The sequence below is a fragment of the Camellia sinensis genome, chromosome 3, assembly GCF_055761805.1.
Source record: "Camellia sinensis isolate YWXY chromosome 3, ASM5576180v1, whole genome shotgun sequence".
In the NCBI taxonomy this organism is placed as follows: Eukaryota; Viridiplantae; Streptophyta; class Magnoliopsida; order Ericales; family Theaceae; genus Camellia; species Camellia sinensis.
Genome location: NC_138963.1, coordinates 216,796,439 through 216,813,202, shown reverse-complemented (window position 1 = coordinate 216,813,202; position 16,764 = coordinate 216,796,439).

Here is a 16,764-nt window from a genome sequence, read left to right as displayed (position 1 = left end):
AGATGAATCACTGCCCGACTTTTATTGGGGTTCCCGCAACTCTTATCTCCTAGAGAGCAAAATACTCTTTTCATTTTTTTTATTTTATTTTTTTGAATTAAGGTCTATTTTAATAATTTAAAAAAAAGGTCAATTTATTAGTTTTAAATTTTTAGATTTAAAAAATATCAAATTAACCTAACTCAAAGTAATTCGGATTGATTCTATTATACTAAAAATAAGTGAATCAATTAATAATATAATCAAAATAAATAAGTACTAAACATTAAAATATAAAACAAATAAAAAAATAAAACATTATTTAATAGAAGTTGACAATTGTGAATCGTGAAGTCTAACTCAAGTTTAAATAAACCAATAATATAAAGCAAATCCAATAACATAACAAAATAAAATCAACACTATGAATTTCAACTCAAGCGTCTAGCATTTCTTTCGTTCATTTCCCTTTTGTCAAGTGAAAATCAAAATAAATAGTAAAAAATTATTAGATATAATCAAATTTATTGTAATAGACCAATTAGGTAAACATATGTGTAGACGCGCCCTCGAACGTCCCGGGAGGGAAATCTCCCCCCATTTTGTTCATTGGGCTCACTACAGTTCAGAACTCAATGTCACGGTCCTGTGTCTAATCTCGCGGAGTACAATGCAAGACCGATGAATCATCAAAGAGTCCAAATCCGGCAAATCGTTTTTGAAAACAGATTTTTTAAAAGAAGTGCCAAACATGGACTGCTTTGCCAGATACAGAGTCGCCACCTAAATATTTTATTTTGGGAAATTTAGGAAACCCTGACTCATTGCCTAAGGCCACGTGTCCATCATCACCAAAGTTGCCTCGGCTCGGGAACTTGGGTACGATTGGGGAAGGTCACTTCGCGAGCACCCTTGCTCACCCGATCAAAGATCGGCCTCTACTAACCATGATATCTAGTTTTGAAAACATTATGCGTTCTTATTCCGGTTATTAGCCTAGATTTACTATGTGATGCGCACAACATACAAGTATAGACCAGATCACCTGAATTGGAACAACACATCTCAAGTTTGTTTTGAAAATGGTTTGCTACTCGCAAATAGGCTTAAAATGCAGGTTTTGCCACCCTCGGGTGGGCTTAGAAAACAAGATGATTTGCCACTCTCAAGTGGGCTTAAAACTCACAGCTGATGAATTATTCCAATCCAAATAACCCGACCTTCACCCCCAAGCATTCAGGCAGGTATATCACATAAGCAAATAGCCTCATGGTAAGCATGCTATCATGGCAGTCACTCACACGCATACAAGGATGCTAAAACATAAAACTTACCGAGTATTCCAAGCTAAAACAGAAGCTGGTTAGAAATCATGCATGATCCTAAATATACAGAAATGCCTAATGCAACACATGCAAAATGCAACTAAGATAGGCTCGGCTATTCTAAAGATGGCATGTGAAATACTACAACTAACAAGTATTCAACTCAGAATTGAAATACAAATGCAGTTAGTATGATGCGCCGAGCCCGGTGTATGCAAGACAGATGAATGAATGCAAACATGCTATCATACTGTATGCTAATTGAAACATGCCCTAATCTAATCATCATAAACTGGTAAATAAAAGGGAGAAAGACGTGGGGTTGGAAGATATACATCACACGCACGCACACTTATTACAGCATTGTTCTCGCTCGGAGGGTCCGAATAAATAATATACAGTCCGAATAAATAGTACAGTCCAAATAAATAGAAAATCCTAATTAATTAACAAATTAATCTAGGAAAGCAGGTAAATTAGCACGCAAATCCATGGACCGCCTATAGCGATCCCGGTTATCCCTTTATTGTTCTGTTGTATTCCGGACTAGATTCCGTGATGTTGGTAGTGGTACACCTTGTTGTCATCCTTTAATTCCACTTGATTGAGTTTTAGGATGTATTGGGTAGAGTTGTTACAGGTTGGTTAGGCTTTGGTTTCAATTCTTTGTTGCCTAGATTTTTTGAGGTCCGCTCGAGCGGGTCTTCGTGCGCTCGAGCGGAGATTGCGCACTCCAGTTTTTCGTGTCCCTGCAAAACTTCTGCAGGTGTGTTTTTTCACGCTCGAGTGGGTTTCTTTGTGCTCGAGCGGTGGCACTCGAGCGGGTACTTGGGCGCTCGAGTGGGTAGTACCTTTGGGTGTAAGTTCTGGGAGGGGGAAATCTACGCTCGAGCGGACTGGTTTTCGCGCTCGAGCGGATGTGCTTTATTCTTGTGTCTTGGCGCTCGAGCGGGTCTTATTGTGCTCGAGCGGACCTAGTTTTTGTTCTTGACGCTCGAGCGTTGTGTTTTCCGCTCGAGCGGGAATGTCGTATATCAGTTGGCTGTGAGACAGTTTTAAATCACTTTTTCTCATCCTTTCTCTCTCTTACTTTTTTGAAAAAGCCGTTTAAGAGCCTCTCTCTCTAAAACCTTGCCTTCTCTCTAGATATTGATCTAGCTAGGGTGTTTTCCTCACCTTTGGTCTTCACAAAAGTTGGGTTGATCGTCAAGGGCTATCTTTTGATCAGAGAAACTCGCGGTTTGGAGCAATTTTGTTTTCACTATCTTCTTCGTTGGGTGTCATCTTTTGAAGTAGGGGTTCCTACTCACTCTTATGGTCTTTGACCTAGATGTTTAGTGGTTTTGATAAAATGTTGAGTTGGTTGATTTTGGAACTTAGAGTTTCGAAATGTGTTAAAGAGGGTTTTGTGATTTGGGGCTCATAATATGTATTTTGGGTTTCAAATGGTGTTATTGATGTTGGTTGTTGACATTTAGACCATTGGGTCAATATTGAGAAATGGGATAGAAAACCCTAATTTGGTTGAATAAATTAATTGGTATAATTAATTTGGGGAAAATTGTGGACTTATGGAATTGAGTTGGAAATAATGAAATTGGCTCATTTTGTTGTGAAATGATGGAGTTGGATTTGTAAATCGCTCGCTTTTGAAAACATTGATATTTTATCTGTTGGAGCTTTTATTATCTGTTTAGAAATAATTGCTTGGGCTACCAGTGGAGGGTAGTTTTGATTGTTGTAGACAATGCATGATGATTAGGCAAACTAAAACTAATCAATTGAATATGTCATAGAGTATGATGGTTGACAGAATACATTAACGTTATGTATTGATTGATTGTGTATATGACCTTTGTGTATATATGCATTGTGTGTGTGGGAGGAGATAGGGGATGTACTCCACGGTTTAGGGGAAGATAGGGGATGGACCTCTAAACCGGATGTTGTTTGGGAGGAGATAGGGGATAGACTCCACTGATATAGCTCATATGCTTGTCAGATAATGTGTTGATACAGCTCGTATGCTTATCTCTGGAAGTGTTGATACAGCTCATATGCTTGTCATTGGAAGTGTTGATATAGCTAATATGCATATCTGTTGAAATGTGGATACAGCTTGTATGCTTATCTGTTGAGATGTTGATACAACTAGTATGTTTATCTATTGTAAAAATGGGAAATGTTTAATATGAGTCATTGTCTCATATAAATGATTGGCCAGGTTCTGAGCCGTTGATGTGAATTGTGAAATTGATAAGAAATGAAAACTGAAATGAAATGAAACTGAGTTATGAATTGGTTTATGGAAACTGAACATTTATCAATTGCTAATGTCTTAGTTATTGCTCATACTGTGTTTAGCATATCTCTACTGGGCGTTGGCTCACCCTTTATGGGACATTATTTTCAGGTACAGGTAGTATGCCACCTCCAAGGACATAGCTTGGATGACGATGAAAGTTGAAGACTCTTTTTTTTTTGTTTATTTTGATGTATTACATGTAAATTCAAGCCAAAGGCTTAATATGTATTGAGTTAGTACTCTTCTTTTTGTAACCAAGTGTTAACTTGGAAAGCTGTAAGCCCTTAGGGCATTTGCTTTTGTTGTTAACATATAATACAGTTGTAAGAATTACTCTGATAAATAGAAATGGTTAGTTTATTTTATATCAATGCATGTCTAATGAGATGGGTTTTATCTATTGTTTTAAGGGCGTTACACCGCCTCGGCTCTGTTCCAAATGATGAATGATGCATGCTTGAGTTGCCTTGCGCGGAAATTCATTATGATGCTCCAGTTGGCCTCTGTTTGCAATTGTTCTCGGAATATTGCGCAACGCTCTAGAAGGCCGCTGATTTCTGATTTACTGCAATAGAGAGCCACAAAGGGGCATGGCAAAGCATTTTCACATATGTATGCATGACTACTCTTTAGGGAGTGTAGTCCTCGATCCTCATGCCACCAATCACGCATATCGATGCATGGTGGCCGAGGAGTCGAATTGCACGACTCAATATGAAATGAATGCACATGAAAACACAACAAGACCTAAACTCCATCATGGGTAATCCGGAGTGTCGGCGACAGGGAATTGAGACACGTTCCGTCACTCGAAGTATGAAACGTACCTCGTTTCCCGTGCTTGGGCTAACTCCTATCCCAAACGCGATGCAAATGAGATGGCATACACAATGCAACTAACATACAACCTAGCATACGCAATGCTATGAAATGGCATGCACAATGCTCTGACATGCGACCTAGCATACGCAATGCTATGGACCGAAATGGCATACACAATGCACGATGGACTTATACCAACATGAGTGGACCTCAGCCACACTCACATCAGTGGCCATGTGATGGAAATGAGAGAACCGAAATGCGTGAACACGTGCACGTATATCGAGGACCGAACCTAAGGCATAAAATGCCACTCTACCAAAGCATGGCAAGGGATGAAAGATGGCATACAAACATGTAATTTCCAGCACTGAAACATGATGCTAAATGGCCCCGAAACATGAAAATATGGCACCCGATGCATGAAATAAGCCCTGAAACTCAAAGCTAGGCACATGTATTGAATTATAACTATGCAAAGCAAGCATTATTTGGCCATGAAGTACAAAGACAGAGCCAAGTCAGTCCCAAAACATGCACATTTCTAGTTTAAAGCATGGCCAAAAAGTGCTAACATGATGGACTAAAATAGCATGCAAATTTGGCTAGCAAGCATGGTTTATATGGCATGTATATGAAGCGTATGAGAACTTATCAGACTAGCCAAAAACAGTGAATAAAACATGACAAAATATGCCCAAATAACCACTGAAATGCATCCAATGCATGCAAAAATGATGAGCTTCTTTGGAGGGCCATACAAGGGGTTATTAAGCACATACAAGATAGACATGTAACATGGCAAAACCACCTCTGGAAATGAGCTATGACAACCATAAAACCCACCAAATAGGCCCTAAAATCAGTCTCGGAAACATGCAAAGAGAGGCCCCTTTGAAAGGTCTTGAATGGGATTGCTCTATACATGCATCATAGACATAAAATATGGAAAAATGGGCTCTTGACAGAGTTTAGGCAGACCTTAAAACCCTCAGAATGAGGCTTGAAACATGACTTCAATGCATGAAAAATAGGGTCCCTTTGGAAGGCCAACAATGCTAGTAAAGAGAATGAGGGGTGAGAGGGTCACCCCTTTATGATTTTGAAGCTCAAAGGCACATCTAAGCCACTAAAAATCTGTTGGATTTTAGTAGCTAAAAGGCCAAATCAAGGCCAATGCAAGTGCTCACATGCATGGCTCAAAACATGAGGAAATAAGGCATGAAAGGGGGTAGATGACCCCAAACAGAAAAAGTATCTTAAACAAACATGTTTATAAGCTCAAAAGGAAACTTTTTCTAGTTTATAAAAAATCTCTAAAATGCTCACAAGTAGGACTAAGATATGATGCAAAATAGGCCTACAAAGAGGGATAAAGCATACAAGGATGTAGGAAACCTCAAACAGAAAAGTGTCCTTAATCAATATTCAAGAGGAGCTCAAAATATGGCACTTTTTAGTTTATGAGAAAGTCCAGAAATATTTTCAAGTAAGGCTAATCAATGGAGCAAAAAAATGCAAGTTTAAGGGAAATAGGTGCTTACCCTTGAAGAGCAGCAAAGTTGGAGCTTTTGGACCAAGTTGGTGAACCTTAAACCCTTGCAAATCAGTCCCAAAGTGCTGGAATGGATGGAGGAGGTGTTGTGCTAAGGGTTGGTGTGCAAATGGTGCAAGAATATTAGGGTTTGGAAGCTCAAGTGTAGAGATATAGAGAGAGAGAGAGTTGTAAGCCTCCAAAGGGGTTCAACCCTTGCCAAAGAAGATCAGCCTCCCCTTTATAGAGGAGAGGCTCCAAAATATCCCAAAAGGGCTTCACATGGTCCAATTGCTTCACAGCTGGCATAGGTGTGATGTATTCAGAGAGGGCAAAAAGCAAGAAGCAGGCCGACTAGTTCAAGTGGCCGGCCGGCCACTCCCCCTGGTCGGCCGACCAGGGGTCAAAAAGGTCAAGAAAAATTTCTGGCCGCCCACCCCAAAAAGGTGGCCACCTAGATGAGTGCAACACAGCTGTATAGTGAAAAACCAGAAAAAGTAACCCAAGAGAGAGAAAAAGCTAGCTTTTTAGCAAGGTTCAAAAGAGTCAAGATGAATTTTTGGCCGGGCTACCCATATTGGTGGCCTCCCAGATGAGCACAATACAATGGTGGTATGAAAAGCCAGAAAATGTGGCTTAAAAATGAGAAAAACCAGCTTTTTATCAGAAAAATCCGCTTTTGGAGAGAGAAAAAGAGAAAACTGGTTTTTTCAGGGGAAAAGGTGGCCTCCCACCATCCTACCATCTTCCTAACAATGAAAATAGGGTCTCTACCAAAAATGGACCAAAACGGATGCAAAACGAAGGTTCGGGGGCCAAAACGTGCGGTTCGGGGCCCCGAAAACAAGCTGTTAGGCACCGAAAGTGGCGTATGACCACAAAGGTGGTCTCCTGGGCCACAGTGTCCCTCTAAAGGAAGGAAATAAGAGGTGTGCCTAAAACTAAAGCAAGCGGAGGTAGTTAAGCGGTCCCAAACCGAGACACACGACCGACGGCTCCGAAAACCAGAAACTGGGCTCCAAACGGGAAAAATGGCCTACAACCACAAAACGTAGCCTACGGCCACTAAGAGATGGTCTACGAGACCTCTCCCTCCCTTCGGAAAGAGAAAACAGGACCTGGTTCACAAACCGAGGCAAAGCACAAAAGAGCCCCGAAGTTTGGAGGCATGGCTCGCGGTCGAGACTCTGAAACCTCAGAACGAGCACAATACGCATCATCACCGAGCGCTCAATTGGTGACGTCTGAGTCTTAACGTCGGTCAAAAATGGGGTGTCTACAATATGATAATGTAAATAATTTTTTTATATATAATATACATAAGTTCGATTCTCATATTGATTTAGTTTAGGCAAGCAACAATCATGTCGGGTTGATAATTAGAAGCCGCAAAACTAAACCAATGTATTCAAAAATTTAAACCAACCGAACCTACATAGGTCAAGTTGGTTTGGTTATTCAATTCCTATAAGCCCCGTTTGTTTTCAAAAGTATAATAGATGGGATTGATAGTGAGGGGACTGTTAGTGAGGGGACTATTAGTGAGGGGATTACGAAAAATGTGTTTATTTGATAACCAGTGGACTAGTAATAGTTCATGTTTGTTTTGAGAGATAGGAATATGATTAACCATGTAAAATTACACAAATACCCTTGTTGTATTAGTATTAAATTTAAGCTTATACCAATTAATAAATGCATTACCCAATTAAACTATTCAAAAATTAAAATTAAAATCATATAATTAAAAATAAAAAAAAATCAACTATTAATCTATTTATTATTATTATTATTGTTATTAAAAAAGAAACCCACTTTTGTCCAAAACTAGCCCATGGTTTTGACAAAAGTATTCACAGAGCATTATCTGCTCATATAATGTTGCATTTCCACTCTGTGAGTTCACCGACATATATATATATATAGAGAGAGAGAGAGGAAGAGAGAGTCAATGGCGAAGAAGAAGAAACGTGAATGGAGAGAGCCGGTGAAGAAGAAAAGTATCTCCGTAATCAATCCCTCAACTGAGGAGATCATAGGTATATATATTATCTGCTCATATCTATATATATATATATATATGTATGTATGTATGTATGTATGTATATGTATATCATATATGTCTTTTGATTTGTTTCTCTTTTGTTTAATTTAATCGAAGATCAGAGCATCACTCTTCAATGTTACTATTCTAATTTACAATTTGTCTACATTTGTGTTTGGTTGGTGAGAAATCAAATGAAATACACACACACACACACACACATATATATATATATATATATATGATAAGAGAACAGAGACAGTCAGAGAGAGAAGGAGAAGAGAAGAGGGTAAACAAGTAAATTACTCTCCTAATACCAACGGACTAATATTCAATACCAAGTGTTGGGGCAAACTAACAATCCCAACATTCAAGGCCCATCTGAAGCCCTCCGGCTTATGAATCCATTCCCCAAATTTGCAATCAAACAAGAGGTATGGTCACTGTTCATCATTGACAGTCCACTCCGGACTGTGAAAGAGGAAAACAAACGGGGCCTTATTTTGTTTTATTAGTAGTGTTATTAAATTTAATTCATATTGATTATGTTTAAACTTGAGTTGGATTTCACTAATATGATTCACAATTGTTGGCTTATATTAAATAATATTTTATTATTTTTGTGTTATGTTTCAATGATAAAAATTTGTTTATTTTAATTATTTATTATTGATTGATTTACTTATTTTTAACACAATGAAACCAACCTGAACTACATTGAATTAGGTTGATTTGGTTTGGTCTAAAAAATTGTAAATCGATCACGTTAGGTTCTTAGTCTTGGCAATTCTATTTGACAAAACTCATTTTCAGTTGTAATTGTATTTGATCTTTTATTTCAGTGGGGTTATGAGTTTTAGATGCGAATCCAATCCGAATTGTGCCTATATTGAGGAGTTTGTGATCTTAATCCTATCTTGTTTGCCATTTCGCTAACTATGTTGGGGATTAAGCGGACCTTTCAGAAGTTTCACTCGTCTACAAAAGTACTCAGAGTAGTTTTTTTTCCGCTCGAGCGCCCATGCTTGCACTCGAGCGGAGATCGCGGCCCTATTTTCTATAAATATATGTTTCAGTCTGTTTTTAGGTTTACGACTTTCCAGATCTTCTTCTTGGGTATTAGAGTTTTTGTCTGGAGCTTCTTTGTTTGTTTTCTTTGATATTTGTGAGAGTTTATATCATGAATTGAGTGGATTATATCAAAGGGTTTGTTTGTTTTGTTTTATTCACAAAAGAGAAAGTTATTCTTCGATGGATTCCGAAGAATTTGGGTCTGAAACTTTGATGGATTATGGAGTGGCTCATCGTCATGATTCAACATCGGCGTTGTGGATTCAACATTGTACAAGACAATTCCGAGATGAAGATGAGGCTGGAAGAGATACATAGAGGTCGGTTCGATTTGGGCGTGGATTCGCTAGGTAAGTGAGAGTACACTTGTGTAATTCTTTTATATCTTCTTAGTGGATTGTTTTGTGGCTTTTGCCTGTGGTTTTTTATCACAATTACTCAAATTGTGGTTTTTCCATATAAAATCATTGTGTCGATTTGTCTTGATTGTTTGATTGGGATTGTTATTTACTGCTTAAAATTAATATAAAATCACAAATCAATATCTAGGGGTTTTGTAGATTTTTCATATCATAACCATATTTTTTTTATGAAACTCTAGACATGTTATTGAGTGCTATAAGAATCTTGGAGGCAAAAAGAGATAGAAAGAGAGGGAGAGATCACTAAGAAGTTATTTGGTGATTTAGGAGTATTGTTTCACACCATTCATATTTCGACACTTTATTCATATTCGATTCAATTGTCTCCTTAAATGAGAGAATATTCAATGTTTCAACCAATAATATTCAAGTTGGGGGCAATGAATAATTTCTCAATATCAAGCGCAATTTTATTGCGATCGTATGAGATACTGTCATGTCCGGTCGCTGACGTGGTACACTAGAAGAGTGACGCGCGTTTCCATTATCCCTTCGAGATCACTTGGTTTTTGACACAAGTGAGGACGAAACCATAATTTTATTACTGTAGGGGCCAAAAAACAAATAATATTTTTTACGATATAAACAAATACACATGTATATACAATACGATATATGAATTATATATATACACATAAAAATATTCAAATTTCATATAAACCATTTTTGGTAGAAAATAAAAAGAAAATGTAAGATGGGAGAAGAATGAGATATATATATATTTTATACTAAGAGGCCATTTTATTTATGAAATAAAATATATATATATATATATATATATATATATATATATATATATATATATATTTAGAAGTGCTATGTCAAACATAATGTAGTGTTTAGTAGAGTTTTAAAATTATGATTTGATAATAGAGTTGTATTTTGAGTTTGTGAGTTTTAGAATTATAATTTGAAAAGAGAAAATTTATTTAGTTATGAGTTTTAAATTGAGTTTTGAAGTTTTTGATGTGACATATGAAATGAAAAAATTTGTTTGGTTATGAGTTTTGAAAATAATTCAAAAACTTATAACTATACACACAACTCAAAACTCTGTTCAAAATTCTATTCAAAATTCATAACCAAACTCTTTTTAAAATTCAATTCAAAAAAATAATTTATCATTTTAGTCTTAAAAAAATAATGTCTATATTTAAAAAATATCAAAAACAAATATATATATATATATTTTCCAAATAACAGGTGGCAATTTGTAGTTGCAAAAAAAAAAAAAAAAATTTACACCGTCCCGGTTAACCAGCTTGTCAACCGACCAGATGATCGGGTACACCCAAAATTAAAAAATGAAAACTCTTACCAAACATGTTTTCAAAATATGTTTTGAAATTAATTTGAAATCATTATTTGAAAACTCTTACTAAACATGTTATTAGAATGTAAATGTGAAATTAATTTTTGAAAGTCTTACCATACACCGTCTAAATTTTCACAGAAATAAAGGAGTCATGACCCGCCATAATCTTCCCATAATTCCATCCCTAGACTCAAGCCATATATAAATATATGTGTGTGATTTGTTAAATACCATTATCAGTTTAAGTAGGATCGATCAAATAACAATTTAAATGACAATTTTGTTTTATTATTTTTTATTTATTCTTGATTAATTTTTTTAATTTTTTTTTAAAAATTCACTTAATTTATATAGATTACAAAATTTGTGCAAAAATATTTCAAAAAATCATTTCAAATCATTTTATTTTATAGTCATCGCTATCATGAAACTTCGTTTGGCTTTGGCTAATATAGCCGATTTTTTTGTATTGAGACTTTTTTAGCCAGACTTTTTTAGCCTCGTTTGGTTTGGATTTTTTAGCTTTTTGACTTTTGTGAGAGAAAAAGTATAATGATTATGGATTGGATGTGATATTTTATCTTATTAACTTGTTTAGTTTATTTTATTATTTTGTACTTTTTTTAACCCCAAAATGATAGCCAAACCAAGCCTAAATTTTCTTTCTTTTTGATAGTAAGCTGGGTTCCCGCGGCTTTTATCCTCCGAGAGGCAAAGTAGAAGGCTTGTATAGGGTTGAACATCGATGTACGCCGAAAAGTACCATATTAAGGCCACTTAAGTTACATTTTTAGTCTTTCAATTTTGTTTATTTGGTAGAGATGGTGTGTTTCGTGTACTTGTACAGATTTGGCAGGAAATACGCAAATTCAATCAAAAATGGCGCAAAAGCAGATCCTCCGTGCGAGAAGTGAAAAATTCGAGCCAGCCAGACCATCGCACGTGCGGCCAAGCTTCACCGTACATGCGGCCCACCACCGCCAGAGCGGCCCACCTAGGGATGCCTGAGCAGAATTTTGGGTTTGTTCTGCTGAGAATAAAAGGAAGAAAAATAGGCTAACCTAAGGTTCAAAAATTATTCTAAGGAAAGGGAGGCTAGGGTTTTGAAAATGTAATTTCTCCTCATGCTTGAAGGATAACTTCCATAGGGGCTTCTTCCTCATCCTCTTCCTCTTCCCACTCCTCCATGAGTGGCTAGTCTTCTTTTCTAGGGTTTTGATGAAACCCTAGCTATGTAATAAGAGTTTTCATAAGCTTTGATTGCGAATCAGTTTAAATAAATGTATGGATGATTTAGAAGTTTTTAATAATTGTTCCTTTCATCTCTTCAAGTATTTTACTCTCTGTGATTGTTTAATGCTTTCCATACATTAGTTTTCTTTATGTTTATGTTCAAAGTACGAGACGAGTCATGCTACGAAAGACGAGTCGTGTTGCTATTATAGTTTAGAACAAACGTCTCATGCTACTCTGGATGATTCGTGCCTGTACGTTGAATGCGACAACCCTCTTAATCAATATTTCAAACTTGTAGTTGTGAAATATTGGGTATTTCAAACCGGATTGCAATTGATAGCCGATGTTAAATCTCATTTATGTGGCTAGTGGTGAATTCTTTGCCCTATGATTTTTTCCAAAAATTAATATCTCAAACCCTAATTTTAATTGTCAATTTAATTTCTCAATTTCATTTAATTCCTATTTAGTCATAAAATCTCTCAATCTTTTTAATCAAAATTAATTTAGGAATTTAACGATTAAACTAGTCTAATTTCACAATTGTCTCTGTGGATCGATACTTGGACTTGCCATTATTCTAAAAGAATTTGGTATAGTTTAGTATTTGTATTTAGTGTGTGAAACGACCCATCAAACATGTGATCTTGTCTATCATTTTTTTTTCTTGGCAGGACTATCGAAAATGGGAAATGAGTAAGAAATTATTCAAAAAATAATAAATAAATAAAATCCTGAATTACACTAGGGAATATAAATTGAAAACTTACAAAAAAAATTTTAGTATTTTTTTGACATTTAATTTTTTTTATCAGATGAAAAAAATTATTCATCTTGTTTGATTTCAGAAAATTGAGCCAACTTTCAGAAAATTAAGTTTTTTTTTTTGTATTTTGTGTTTTTAATAAAAAATTTAGTATTTTTTTTATTTTTAAATGTACCCAAGCTAGATATATTTAAAAAGTAAAATATTTATGAAAAAAAATCTATAAAAAATTCATCAAATACAAAAAAAATATAAAAATTTAATACATTTTCGTATTCTTATGTATTTATTAAAATTTTAAAATATTTTTTCACAAATAATTTACTTTTTAAGTGCATCTAAAATATATGCATCTAGAAAGTAAAAAATTTACTTAAACTATTAAAAAAAATACTAAAAAAAAAACACAAAAAACACAAAAAAAAACTTAATTTTCATAAAATCAGTCAAAACCAAAACAAGGTAAGTGTGTTTTTGGATAGTTATTTTACGTAAATAGATGGTTGTGATGAAAAAAATAATTGATTCATATATGAGAGGGAGATTTTATGAGCTGGAAATGGGCCATGGTAAGGGCTGGGCAAGTTGAAGGCCGAGCGCATTTGGGCCAGGATAGCTTTAAACTTGCACGGAGATGGGGCTGCTCGGCTAAAGCCCAAGACCGAGCTACTTGAACTTGCACAGGTGGGAACCGTGCTACTTGCATTGCTCGGCAGGAAGGCTCGCGCCTTTAGCTCGGCAGGAAGGCCTTTGTTTTACCCGCGTGACCTATTTCGAGCTCGGCTCTGCCGGAATGCAACTGAGCTCGGTCGGTATGGAGCTCGGCTAGTGAGCATTCGGGCATGTGGCGCAGCACGACCGTGTGAGGCTGAGGTGATTCGGCCAGTTTGCCGGGCTCCGCCAAGATATTCTGATAGTTTGGTTAGGTGATGATTGCTGGATTTGTGCTGACAGATGGGATAGCAGCACCACGTGTTGAGAGACTAATGGAAGTAGATTTGGGGCGCAGAAGGTATATAAGCGTGTCTGCGCCCCCATGCTTGGAGGCATAATCATTTGGTGAGATACACTTAGACATGCAACTCTCTCCTCTCCCTCTCTATCCCTGAGTGTGTGCTAATTTGATCGTTGGAGGGGTTTTCCGGCCACACACTGCCGGGTAACTCACCGCTGTTGTGTTCGCAGGTCGATCAGACAGACAGAGAGCTTGAAAGAAAGGAGTACGAGCTCGCCGGAATATTTGCTCCCCGTACAATATATAAGATGTGAAATTATGACTTTTTAATGACTTTTTGACTTAGTCAAAAAAACTTTTAAAGAGAGCCTAAGTCATATATATATATATTTTTTTTTCAGTTGGTTGATACTTTTATTTTCCTTCATTTTTTCCCCTCACCACCTACTAACCATCATCACCATCATACATTCGCAATCATGCTACCTTAGCCACTTTCCAACCATCATCAACGTCATTGTCAGTTGTTTTCACTACCAATCAGCGTGTTTGGTTTGAGTTTTTTGAATTAAGTTTTTCGAAAACTCAGTTTTTTAATTTTCATGTTTTTTTGTTTTTAGTGAATACTTTTAAAATTTTAAACATTTTTTTTACTTTTTTAGATGCACCTTACTTAGATGTATCTAAAAAGTAAAAAATTTGTGAAAAAATATTTTAAAAATTTAATAAATACATAAAAATATAAAAAATATACTGAATTCTCGTATTTTTGATATTTAGTGAATTTTTAAAAGATTTTTTTCACAATTTTTTTACTTTTTAGGTATATTTATGTTAGGTATGTCTAAAAAGTAAAAAAAAAAAATTGCTTAAAATATTAAAAAAATCAGTAAAAACAAAAAAACACGAAAAACAAGAAAATAAAATTTTCTAAAAAGTGTTTTAAAAAAAGGAAAATATTTGAGGGCCACAGTTTTTGTAGCCACAATGACTCAAAACTGCCAAAACGACGTCGTTTTGGCAGTTTTGAGCCATTGTGGCCACAAAAATTGCGACCTTCTAACATTGTTGTTTAAAAAAAAACAACAAGCAAGCTGAATAGTTTCTCTTTTGCTACCTCCAGACTTTCTTAAACCAAATCACCACCGTGACTTCTATCACCAAAATATCTTTTCGTACACCTCCATCAACATTATTCATCATGATTATCAATATATGAATTAGACCATCTACTAATTATATTTTATTTTTTTATTATATAATCAGGTGTTCAGGTCAATTTATACACACATTGACTAGTTCCCAAGTCTTAAAGTAAACGACCAAACAAACCTCCAATAATTCCAAGATTTGAAATATTTGACTTTTATAAGATTTGAGCTTATGCCCTCTTAAGTGGTAAGTCCATTAATTACTTTATCATTCGACTAAGTCAAACCGCCTGAGATTACACCCTCTAACGAATGAGTTATGCTAAAGAGAAATTAAATTTCAAAATATATTCAAGTGTATAATCACATTTATGTAGTGAAATATGTTAAGAAGTTAATCCTTTCTCTTTTTTCTTGTATTTGTATACATATATATTTTATAATTTTTTTTTTTAATTAAAATTTTGAACCATACGGACCTCACCTCCACGGGCACCAAACTTGGTTTGACAAATAAGCTTTCACCAGGTACAAATCAATCATTTATAGGTTTTCCAATAAATAAATAACCCATCTATTCCAAAAAATAAATTTGGAAAGTTTGTTGTTTGTTTTGAGGAATTGGACGGTCTCCATTATTCTCCTATTGGATTGGACCTTTTAGTCTAGTCTATTAGGCCCACATTTGGGTATCAATTTCGTAATTTAAATTATTCATATTTTACGATTCGTCGAGTACATCTACTACAATATATAAGAGTTTTAGAAATTAAATTTTTTTGTGTCTAAAACTGAAAATTTTGTTGCAAAATACATTTAGGGACCAATTTCTATCGTCGTGAAGGTAGTCGCTAAAAGGCTGTCTCGAAAAATAAAAAACAAGGCTTTTAGCGACAAATTTTTAAAAATGTCACTAATAAATAGAATTTTAGGAACAATAATTTAGTCTCAAAGTGATTTATTTTTTGAGACAAAAAAATTGGTCCCAAAACAATAATAATTCATCACTAATGTCAAATTTTTGATGTTAAAATATAAGATGAAACTTTTCGCAACAAAAATATTTGATCTCTAAAAAATAATTTTATCCCTAAATTTTGGTCTCTAAAACCTTAATTTTTTGTAGTGATCATTCATGTAAAAATTAAGTTAATTGGATAACGAAAATCACATGTTCGGATCAATTTTATATGAACCGTTAATTTTTTTTGCCGTTTATTTTTTATATACAAAACAAATCTAAACACATGATTTCTGTTATCCACTGGACTTAATTTTTTATATGGATGATGTATTCGACGAATCCTAAAATGTGAATGGTTTAAATCATCACAACATAACCCAAAAGTGGCTCAATGGACCTAACAATCCCTCTCGAGTCTGATTTGAGACGGGAGAGAAGCCAAGCCTTGTTTTAATTTAAAACGAAATATTGATTTTTTTATTTTTATTTTTTTTTTGTGTTTGGTAACTTTTTTTTCTTCATATTTTAATTATTATTTCTTTTTACTTTTAAAATACACTTAAAACGATACTAATATTTGTTGAAAAAAAAACCAATAACAACAAACAAACAAACGAAAAACTAAAAAACAAATTTCAAAAACTAAACCAAACACAATATGATTAATTTTTTGGGTGTAGAACTAGACCTTTTTTCATGGTTTAGAAAAATAATAATATACTCCAATAATTTTAAAGATATATGCTGACTCCCAAAGCAAAGTATCTACTGATGGGTTGATAGAAACGCTATAACAAAAAGTAGATTTCGTGACTAAAATTGGAGTTTTCGTCGCTGAAAGTAGTAGAATTGGCGACTAAAATGAAATTAGTCGC